The sequence below is a fragment of the Pelecanus crispus genome, chromosome 1 (assembly GCF_030463565.1).
Source record: "Pelecanus crispus isolate bPelCri1 chromosome 1, bPelCri1.pri, whole genome shotgun sequence".
In the NCBI taxonomy this organism is placed as follows: Eukaryota; Metazoa; Chordata; class Aves; order Pelecaniformes; family Pelecanidae; genus Pelecanus; species Pelecanus crispus.
In genome coordinates, this window is record NC_134643.1 from 21,554,046 (window position 1) to 21,566,365 (window position 12,320).

A 12,320-nucleotide genomic window follows, 5' to 3' on the forward strand; every position below is an offset into this window, starting at 1 on the left:
GTAACAAATCCTCACAGATGATTTAACTAAGCGTGATACTGGCAGTTGGCAAGAAGCATTTCTGACAGGGGAAAAAAAAAACCAACAACTTTTAATTGGAAAGTGTATTAATGGCCTCTATTTTTAACAAAGAATAAATGTTCATGAGACCTACCATGTCAGTAATTCATAACTTCCACCAAAAGCAGCCACAGCTGGGGCAGGAGCTGAACAAGCTGCCCCACTAATGACCCTGAGCCCTGTTTTGAAGGAACAGCAGTGCCAGTGACAGCAGGTCGATAAAACTTTGACATACGGGACGGGAGAGGGGCTGCATGACCAACCAACCATAGTCACTTCTCAAGACAGAGGAGCGCCTACCCTTTGGGGCAAACTCATGCATTGGCATGAGCTAACGCCTGCCATCAGAGGGTTTCCGGTGTGCCAGGAGCCCATGGCGCAGGAGCAGCTTCCACGCTGCTTGGGAGTAAAAGGAGTGCCAGCTTCTACCCTCCCTGTTTGATGAGATCTTATCACCAGATCCTGATTCAGCCGTGGTCCTGAAAGGGAGCTGCTCTACCTTTTCCATACGCTGGACACATTAGATGATACCAACATTTAGACTCTCCAGGGTTTGCAGATTATTAGAAGCAAGAATACCAAACTTGAGTGAGGTAACTTCTGCAGGGGTAGCTCAGCTCTGCGGGATGAGATGAATTGCAGGAAAGGTTTGGAAACCAGAAGTATCACAGCCTGTCAGGGTCCGCGTGCTGCCACGGCTGCCACCCTGGGGGGCTGACAGCTCCCTCGTGAAAGTCGCTCTCAGGACAGCACAAGCGCAGGTTCCCTGTCCAGGCTGGAAGTGGCAGTGGGGGCATGCACAGGGGCAGCATGCCCACTCCCTACCAGGCACACCAGTTTGGTGACTGTGCAACACCCATTCAGCAAACACAAACGAGCCAGGCACCAGAGAGGCTTTAGGACACAGCCAACAAGAATGATTATCACTTATCACTATTTTTTCTTTGGTTTACTTTGTGAAGACAAAGGCAATAAGCTTTGAGAGAAAAAAAAAATAGAACTAAGTGTTCTCTGTTTTTTACCCCTTCCTCCTTGCCTAGTGAAACGTCTCACCACTTAAACAGTGGGAACCAAGGTCCTGTAGGGAAGAATTACCGAGAGGTGCTTTAGAGCAGCAGTGCAGTATGAGCATCCAACTGCATTCAGCTCTGCTTCCCTCAAAGTAAAACCAAGTGGTATTACAGTTTGGGTTTAGAACAAATGGTTTCCATGCTGGTCTTATACAAAGCTCAGTTTGCAATACAATGGGTTTTTTTACACAGTAATTCATTTTAGAAAAGCTTTTTTCTTTTTTTTTTTTTTAATTATAATACTTTCTATAATAGTTTTTTTTGTGATAACCTACAAATCCAAACAGCCAGTTAGGAAATTCATGCCCTCTGGAGTGATTTCTCTTTTAATATGTTTTTATTTTAAGGATAATTTATTTATGCTTTTTAGTGTATGCAATAAATAAAAAGATAATATTGATCATGCATGTGTTTACTGCAGAGAAATAGTCTCCCTTTAATTATTCTGCAAATAATACAGCTTTACATGTAGAAATACAGACTAGCAATGTACACAAGGTTATCAGAAATGGTAAAAGAAGAGAAGAAACTCAGCTCATGTATACACACTATGTTTCTTCAGGCAGTTTGGACTAAAAAAGAGCTCCTGCTGGGACATTTTAAGAATAAAAGCGATTAACGCAAATAACTGTTGACTGTTTACATTCTCAAGAACTGATCTCTCTCTTACTAAAAGCAATTGAAAAACTCCCCACTACGTAACAAGACTTAGATGAGACTTTTAATTTTTCTGTCACCTTTCTACACTGTTAGGTGTGCTGTTATTTTGCTGGAAGTAGAGATAAAATGAGAAATTACATGGGTAGGTTTTCTCAGTGTTTAGATTACCTTTTTTATGAGCTCTATACACAGTTCTGAGGATCAGGTCTAACCTTCCTGCTAGTATTTCTGAGTCAGACTTTTCTTTAATAAGCATGAGATACTAAGGGAGAATTATTGTAGACTATTCTAAATTCATTTCACAATCAACTCTGTCAGTGAAACACACTATAATTCAGTAATATTGCATTCTGGTAAGCTCCTTTTTTTTCCCAGAAATACTAGCAGAAATGTGCAAAATACGATTTTTCTTATACATGCATAATCAAAAAAATATTGCAGGTGATGAATAGAGGTGAGATAGATTTATTAAAACACTTTGTGTAATGTTTCATAAAACCTTACTATCTCCAAAATTAATTTCAATTGGAATAGTAATAAAGACAATCTTACAAAGTGGAAACTATCTGAATAGCCATAAATACACATCACTGATAAATATCAAAGTTTTGATTTGTGGGCAAAAGTATCGAAGATCCGGTTTTGTTTAGGATTTCCCTGTCAGATCTGGAAATTGGGAGTAAAACACGATGCTAATAGAAGGAAGTTTGAGAAACAAAACAAAGGTATCTAGAGAAATTAGAAATGTGATATCAAAAAGTGGTACAGCTTAAGGAAATGCAGTCTCTTACCTCTGCGGAAGACTAATGTAGATCAAAACTTGAAAGGAGGAGAAACCAAGAAAGCAATTACATCAGAGGGGTTCAGGCTGATGGCAATTTCCTATAGCTCTGTGATAGCATCAGCTCCTGCCAGGCTGCCTACACCACTATTTTCTGGACAAAGCTGAGGCTACAGCTGCCCAGATGAGCTCTTGTCCGTTTGCACAGAGGATGAGCGTAGGGTCAGAGGAAGGCCTCAGCTAATACAGTTCTCTATGGCTACCTTAGGTTTTGTCCCTTTTTTCTGAAGGACATGGAAGAGCAAGCTGGATTTCTTCATTTTGGTTCCAAACAATCTTTATTCTTTTAACTAAGCCTGGTGGGAAAGAAGTCACGATAGTCTCTGTATACTTTATGCTTTGGAGAAAGGTAGTAGTACCTCTTTTAGATCCCTAGAAGCCTTCAGTAACTCAGAAAATATAAAAAAAATCAAATGCAAGAAAAGAGAAAGTTGTTCATCTTATTTTTCTTGGCTTTCTCCCAGATGATTTCCTTTTCATACTTAATTCTGGAATTTTCTCATTTCCATATCCCAAATTCAAGCCTTGACAAGTTGAGATGCCCTGAACAGTAATGAGTAGGTACAGCTTGTTCATTGAATGAATGCAAATAAATTACAAAATTAAATGTTTTTTTTCACTAAGGCTAGCTAGTGAGGGTTTGTCATTGTCCAGATTTTGAAATTATATTTTAAGTTGGAGGAAACAACTAAACCAGAACTCCAGCGATGATAGGTGATTGTGACACTCGTGTTCTGCATGGCCTCCTCCAAACACCTTTTCAGGGCCTCCTGCTGCCCATTTGTGAAACCATTTGCAGGAAGGCTGAACTATCCCCTAAGACAACGTTATCATCTACACTATATTATATAGTCTAATCTTCAAAGTGGCATAATGCTTTTAAATCTTTGAATGCCCCATGAGATAGCAGCTCATTCCAGGGTGTACACCACAGTGATGTGGCACTTCAGGACATGGTTTAGTCTAGTCTACCCTTGATTGGTTTAGAGTAGACTTGGTAGTGTAGGTTAATGGTTGGACTGGATTATCTTAAAGGTCTTTTCCAACCTAAACGATTCTATGATCCTATGATTCTATGATTATGCCGAATTCAGTGGAGCCACACTAGTTCACAAAGTTGAGAATCTACAGCTATGGTGACTTGCTAATACTGATGGTCTTGCATTAAGTTAGTACAGCTCTACTGCAGACTCTTACAACTCTGGTTAGCCCAAAAGTGCATCTTAAGTGAAGCTTTAGTGGGATTTAGAAACTTCAATCCATGTGTCCTCATTCTTTAAAGTGTTAGGTACCTAGCGGTTGTGGGCAACCATGCTGCTGTTTATGCTGCAGAGCTGCCCTCCGTGCAGAGCCATTTGAGTGATACAGCAATCTGCAGCATAAAAATCCCTGATTTTCTTGTCTGTGAAGACTATTATGTATCTAATATGGTGTTTCTGCCTACTCTTCATCCATTTCTACAAGACCAGAGGAAGGGCTGTCCACCACCAGGGCAGTGACTTGTGAGGAAGCACAGCTGGAGAAGCAGACCTGTAACACAATAAAAGTCTGCAGGAAACCTCTGTCCGTATGGGTGTGTCCTAAGCTTTCTTGAGAGAGAAAGGCCACTTGTAAAAAGAAGCAACAGTACTGCTAACTACATAACTTGCTCAGAGGATACATGTTTTTAAAAAGACTGTCAGGTTTTAATGCTGCGGTAGGGACAGGGTGAGGTAACATTTACATCCAGCTGTTAATGTACAGTATATGGTTTTGTTTGAGGCTTTTCTTTGCATTAAATGTACAGAAGCCATTAAGAGGTATTCATAGTACTAAACAGCCTCTATACTTTTAAACAGTTTATTTCAAAACTTGAATTAGAGTGCGTGTCACTGGAAACTGGCTAGAGCAAAGAAAGGAGCATGTTTTTGCGTTACCTGAGCTGCCAATTTTGAGGGTACTGGGGCCCATCTGAAAGTGCCTCAGGGTTGTTTGCAGTGCAGCCCCAGCTATGAGCACAGCATACCATGCTTCAAACCTGCTACCAAAGTTGGAAATAGCAGCAAGACTATTAACAGAATAATTTGTGGAGGCACTCTCAGTCCAAGATTGCCATCTTGTGGACTGTGATTGCAGAAGAAAATTTTTGAAATCTAGGTTTGCCATCCTGTGATCAGTGATGAAGACAAATTTTGTATCTCATTTATTGTGCTCCAAAAAAAATTGATTATTTTTTTAAAGACTCTTTAATGAATGTTTAAGAGCAAAGTAAGGATGTTGAGTACGCCTGAAACAATCAGAGAAATTGCAGTTTACAAAAAAATTAATAATATCTAATAATAAATATTTTACAGCAGCAATATTTTACAATTACTGGGAACAGTTTTATATGCAAGAATTTTCAATATAATTTAATGGTTTATAAATTCAGACATAAAAATTTAATTAAATCTTTTAGAGAGAGAATGCCTTGGTAAAGAAATCTGGTCTCCCAACAGGCGTTAGCTAAGAAAGCAGCTTTAATACGGGAAAACTGCTCTCTTACTGAGTTACACAGACAAGTGTGGTTTTTTTGAAGAGGTCAGTGGGCATGAAGTATTTTACTTACTCAATATTTTGATCTGAAATATTTTAAAATATCTGCATCCTAGTTAAAAATATTTTGGAAAGTTGATTTTTTTAAAGAAAAAACATTCAACATTGAAGAAAAGACGAATGTAATAAGGGAAAATTTTAAGCACCATTATCTGGATGCGATAACATATATTCAATATACATATATGATGCAGCATTGTGTGTATGATTTACTTAGTTTTACCATTGCCACACTTGTTCAAACTGCCTGCTTTGTAAGCAGCCTGTCCTCCTGGAGTCTGATTGCTGGGCTTGGAAATGTCAGGCAATCAGATGCTCCCAACAGCAGGGCACATCTGGAAAATGCAGGTTCATTATGGGAAACAACGAGCCCTGGTCCCTGCTCTGTCATCTGCTATCAAGGAGACTATTTCATCCAAAGATAAAAGCTAAGAGCATTGTTTTATGTTTTCCAAGGCCCTGCAGTATGTGCGGCTCCTTCTTTGTACTGTTAATACATAGCTTACTATGACACCTCAAAATGCCAAATTCATTTGAGAACCCAATGAGCAAGTGTTGAAAGGGTGCCTTGGTTGAGATGATTAACAATATATTGGAGATACATGATATAGAGGGTATCAAACTGGAACATTAATAAAGACATACTATTTTTCTTTAAACATTTTGCATTTTATTTCAGAGATACAAATGAAAAGCAATAACAAGTTTGAAATCTAATCACATAGTAGCAATACAATAATAATCAATTACTATCAGCTTGATTTGCATTTCATTTACAGGTTCATTTTCTTAAATGGAAACTTTCCCTCAATATTTTATACTGTATGGCAGTCATTTTAAATGATGGGTTAAATATGTAATATCAGCTAGTTAACTGTAAGAGAGTTCTGGTGTAATTTTCTATAGTATTTTACATAATAATAACTCATTCTCAATTTTTCTCTGCTCTGTTTACTCTGCTATTTATGTGGTGTAGTAATACACAGATGAGATTCTAAGTTAACACAAGTTCTATGACAGGAGTTGAAAAAAGGTATTCAACCATTTGTGTCCATAATAAGCAGGTTAATTTTAATAGTGAACATTCATTTTGACTTTCCAATTTGAAATTATTCATACCTGGTTTTCAGAAGCTCTTAATTTTCTCCTGTCTAAATTAAATGAACAGAAATCTTGCCCCATTTTTGAAAAACGAATTATGAAAATCTTGAATGGGGCATGTAAGATCATTGTATTTGAAAACATACAGCATAATGCCTCAGTGAACATCAGTGCCTGTCTAAAAGGCTCAGGTCTGTAATAATGTGAACTCTCTAGAGCAAAGGCACTCTCTAGAGTAAAGAACAGGGTAGACTATTTCAGTCCTTTCAAACAAGACAGACCAGCAAACAGGCCAGCTCCCTTCCGCCAGACACTAAGGTGTGGATTTGGCTAACAAAAGTCACTCCCATGTTAAGATAATCATATTGCAGCGGAATAAAAATCACAGACATCCACTCAGCTGTTATTGAGGCTGTAAATGCAGGACAGATATGCCATAAGCAGAGAGAAGACAAAACCAACACCCAACTCTTTTTGGTGTTTGCCCTTGTAGTAAGCTTGTCAGTTTTATTACTTTACCTTTTGTTCAAATTCTGCAACTTTGCAACTTTTCACTGTTATCAATTTTCTCATATGAATTATGAGTAGAAACAGGTATCTTGGGTCACAACAGTAACAAATATACATCTCCTCATGTGATATATTTTGACATGTTTACATTATCACCTTTCTTCTAAATCACAGTTTTGGAGACAACAGATGTGACACCAGACATCATAAAAAGGAAAATATTGTACCTATAGAGAATAACTGAATATGAATAGCTAAAAAGTCCATCCCATCTACTCTTTAATGTCCCTGGATATATCAGCTGACAAAATCCAAAATTTTGAAAGTGACTTCTAACACTAAGACACAAGCATTTAATCTGCTCCAGTGCTAATTACTATTGTATCAAAAAGTTTCTTCCAACATGAGCCATTGAGGCCTGTTTTAAAGAGCTATTTAAGGCAACACTGCTGCATGTAGACCAGTATTTCCACTGAAAAGAATATAAATACAATGAGCTTCTGAGATATAACTACTAACTTGTAGCTTCTATTTTATGTTACGGCCCAGAAAGACACAGAGATATAGAAAATTCCACACTAAATGAAAATGGTGGCCCTTCTGCCTGGTGCTACAAAGAGAAATATGTAAGGAGTCCTGCTGTGGACCACACCTAATAGTTTCTCAATGGAATTAATAGGAAAATGAGGGCAGAATTGTGTACTGTTTGTACACATAAAAAGTAATCTACAAACGTCAAAAGCTTAAACTATTACCAGAAAACAATTTAGGTAGGTTTTACTCCTTTGGAAAAAATCAGACATCAGTAGAAATGATTTAGACATTTGTATCTTGGTCATCAACAGCATACACCTGTGGTATTTCACCTTTCAAGCAAGGGCTAAACTTCTCCAGGCTGAAATCAATAAGGTTAATGCTAAGGCTGTGCACATTAACAGTTACAGCTTCCTAGGGCTAACACAATTTATTCATGCAAACTGATTTTTTAAAAAAACTGATTATAGCACAGATTAGAAACCTTGTGCTCACTGGGAGTCATTTTCATCTATCAAAGCAATCGGGATTTCTCGGGAATTTCTGTATGCACATATTAATCACCTGCTGGTCCATATGTTTGCTGTAGCCATGTGCTGAAATTCACTTAAAAATTTCCTTTGATTAAAAAAAGTCACAGCTGTTTCTCCGAAATCTACTTTTCTGGAAAGACAAACTTGGTCTGCTTCACTTAGTTTAATAGACCCTCTGTATTTACAAGGATGCTGAACCATCATTGTGCAGAAGCCAATGGAGCAAAATCTCTTTGCAAACTAGCTTTAAGTTTTAGTGGTTTTAGAACAGGCTTGAAAAGACATTTCTATACCAGAATACAAGATCTAAAAAGCCAAAGGCTGTGATGTATCCACAGATGCCTGTGAAGTAATGTAGTTTCAGTGTGTCTCTCGTGTTGAAAATTGAGCATAGATAGTTTTGTACCTACATTCTCTACCTGTGCAAGTAGGTAATCTTGGTGGAAATAGAGATAATTTTAATTGGTGCAACAAAATGAGTCTTGCCATTATTACCCACAGGTCTACTACATTATGGGAATTCTCCATAACCCAAAGATGAAAAGATATTAATCCTGCATGACAATATATATTCTTTGTACTTTGTTGCTAGACATTTTTATGACTCATGTGCTGGGACCTTCTGGGGGAAGAAGATTCTGGGCTCCTCTCAACTGCTGTAAGTCACTTCACACACAAAAGGAGTTAAAGCTGTGGGTGTTATTTTCCATCATCCTATTTGGACCAATAATATGAGTAAGCTGACCAGAGCCCTAAGGCAACTGATTTAGCTCAGTTGGTTAGAGCGTGGTGCTAATAACGCCAAGGTCACAGGTTCAATCCCTGCTCACTGCAGGGGGGGTTGGGCTCGATGATCTCTCAAGGTCCCTTCCAACCCAAAGCATTCTATGATTCTATGATCTAAGTAGCTATGATTCTATGATTTCTGTCATAGCAACAGTTATCAGCTGCATTCCCACATAATTAACAGGCACAGGAGGCCTTGGTCTGCTCCCACAGACCCCATTTCTGATGAAGGGAGCTGCTGAAGGGTGAGGAACTGCTACAGTGTCTGTGAAAGACTGCATGAAACAGAAAGGTGTGACTACAACATTGGCCTGGCAGCAAAGCACATGTGCCACTGCCAGAGAAACACATCCCTGTGTCGATGCTGCTGCAGAAGAGAGGTTTCATCTGTGTTCTGTTCACTATGGAAGATGCCTACATCATACAGTGTGCTCAAACAGTGACAACTTTGCAGAAACTTTCAGGCAGTGAGTCGGTTGTACGGGGACCACCTCAGCAGTGCCCCAGATGTCCAGAAAAAGGGTAGAAATAGTATAATGCAACGTGATTAAATTCTGCTGCTTTTGTCCTAAATAACCCAGGTTCTGTCCTCAGCACTTTGTATTCATTTTTTCATGAAAAGGAAATTAATTTCAAAGTCCCAAGTAAACTGTCTTTGAAAGGTGGATAGTGGCTTTGCACCCAAAGAACCCATTGTTCCATCTTAAAATCATGTAAATATTTTAAACAGACATATTCAAAGATCTCTGAGAAGAGCTGACCACCTGTCAGGAATAAGAAGGAATCCCTCCAGATCTTGTTTTGGACAGGAGGCTGCATAAACCACCTGTCTGTACATACATCTATAGGGACATTTGGGACCGGCTCAGTATGACCTCCGTGTTCTTTTAGATTTATTTTAACAGCCAATATGTTATGTTAAAACAAAACTGTCCCTGCGGCATCACCCATCAAAGAGAATACCTGCAGCATAAAAAGCAGGCCTTCCTCAGGGAAAACACACAATTCTTTTCAAAGTTGTCAGTATTCTTGAGGTTTTATTCAAATCATAGTTGGAATTTTCTCTGGGTAAAGTTGGGTGCAATTAGAATGGGCATTTTCATTAAAAGTATTAAAATAGGATTTGGATGTGAAGTTAAATCAAGACTGACATAGGAAGAAGAACACAAATGGTTATGTTGCTCTCATTTCTGGTACAAAACAGAGGAACCTCCTGGTTTTAAAATATGCATGTTAAGATGTAAGAAATTTCCTATGAAGGAAGAGGTTTGATCAGGTTTTGGTGATATCTAAACTAGTTTTGTAGGACATTTTGTCTCTTCTTTGTCTGTAAGCCTCCAAAATATTTCCAGGCACATTTTTTATCACATTGATTATAAGAATTACAGTGTCAAGTTAGGATAAAAAGATTTACACCTCAACCACACACGGTTTTCCTGTTCAGAGCACTTTTATGAGAGTTCAGATGATAGCAAACCCATAATAATGAAATAATTTTCTGTTAAAATTATAATAAAGTGTGCTACACAATGTCATTGTAGAACAAAGATGTTCTTAAAGTTTCAACTACTCTATTAATTTCAGTATTGTTAACTCTAATACTGATAAAGTTATTTTAAATGTCAGTACTGTTAAGTATTTCACAATTAAAAGACTAAGAAATGAGATGAGACTCATTATAAATACTTACATCAGCATTAAAAATATGGATAACATCAGGCACATGCAAAAATTGTTCAGATTAAAATGCCTTTGTGTCATGTGAAATGTCTTGAGCATGAGTAAGTGCAGTTTCAACAGACTAATTTAGCTTTGCTGGTTTTTGACACAAACAAAAATCCAGCAAAAATAAGAAAATCACTTACTTGGGTAACTCCACACTGATTACTGAAATGTTGGTGATGATTTCATCTCATAAAATGGTTTGTCTTTTTTTTTACAACAAAAATATTTGTGAACCCATATAGATTGAAATTTCAGCCAGAAAATTTCAAAAATTTTGAACCACTTTTAATGTGTGCCATTTCAGTTTTCCACTTGGAAACATTTCACTTCAGAACTGCCTATGTTTATTTTTAACTCCCTGCAAGTGGGAAAATATAAAAATGGTTCACATCATATGTAAAAGTTTTAATCACAATGAAATTTGCAGAAAAAGGGGATTGAAATATTACTATGCAAAAAGAAAAAAGAAAAATCCATCCTGAAATAGTTTAATTAATTTCTCTGTTAAGATAGCAAATTGCAAAAATTCCACAAAGTTCATCAGCTATCTAAACCTGAGCTGTGAAATTATTACTACTAGGGAGCTTTTTCCCAAACATCAAACCTAAATCATCTTGACAACAATTAAAACCCACTATTTCTTTTCCTACACAAAAGTTCTTGCAGAAAAAAGTTCCTTTTTTCAGCTACTTTTTACATATGGAAGGCTCACCTTTCCCTTCTCAGAATTAAACACCACCAGCAGTATGTACTACTAGACATTTCTCTTTTGGTTGAAAATGAAATCTGTCCTGCTGTCTGAAAATAGAGCCAGCTTCCCGCTGCATGAAACCTCCTGAACGATGACGACAGCAGGGCATGTGCTGCTTTGTCTTTTCCTGTTGCTACTGTTAGGAGAACTAAGAGCAGGAAAGGGACAGGAAATAAATGACTAGGTGAGTAACATCATGAAAAGAAAGTAGTCTTTGGACCCTTCTGGATCTATATGTTTCTCATACAGTTGTTACTCAAAACTTATGTGCTAAGCATGTATGATGCGTTTTTTCTGTAAATCTTACATGAGCGTGAATCCTGCAGTCAGACTTGTAATCACATTGCAAGAGTAGGACCATGGCCATCATCCAGACCAGCAGTGCCAAAAACCTGCAAAAATTGTCAGGTGTATGCAAAACACTTAGTAGAGCATGAAACAATTAAACTATTCCTTGCTGGCTTTTCTCTGTAGCTTTATGTCTTAATACACACTTTTGTACTGCAATGTGCAAGGAGGATGGGGAACAGCAGTGATGCTTCAGCCTCATTTAAGGGTCTTGGGACATGGCTAGAGATTGCCTGAACTGTTTGTTAGCTTTGATACACTTCAGATGGCAGTGCAACATAAAGAGCACTCAGCATGAACAAACAGTCCCTGTGCGAACTGGATTACATTATACAGGTTTACCTATACATGTATACTGACACACAGAAGCTGAATTGTACAGGTGGACTCATCAGAATGTTCCCTGTAATTAATTAGATAGTGCTTCTTATTCCTAGAACTCAACGAACTGTTTTAATTCTTTGCTGCAGACTCATATCAACAGAGGAGCTGCAAATAATTGCAAGATATGATGTTGCCTAGATTCATTTGGTGCATACCCTCAAGGTATCTCAAAGTGTTGCTTGTTCTGTGCCCTTTGAAGTAGGAATCATTTTTATACTACCTATTTCTGTAACCTTGTGACTCCAACTGATTCTTCAAATACAAAAAAGAAGCTGTACTTTTTTGAATCTGATAACAGTCACCGCTCAGCCTTTGAGGTTTGTTGTCACTTTAAAGCCTTCATTAACAGTTAAAGAACAACTGTCTTAAAATATCTACTTTAGCATCAGATTCCTCCAAATTGTTCTATGTTGGTCATATATACTCAGACTGATGGATCTGCA

At 37.8% G+C, this 12,320-nt stretch overlaps 1 non-coding gene across 1 annotated transcript; it reads left to right on the forward strand.

Annotated features, from left to right (window-relative positions):
• The first annotated feature begins 8,640 nt into the window (after positions 1 to 8,640).
• On the forward strand, positions 8,641 to 8,717 carry TRNAI-AAU (transfer RNA isoleucine (anticodon AAU)). Its single transcript has one exon. It is a non-coding gene; the product is annotated as a tRNA-Ile (tRNA).
• The last annotated feature ends 3,603 nt before the right edge of the window (positions 8,718 to 12,320 follow it).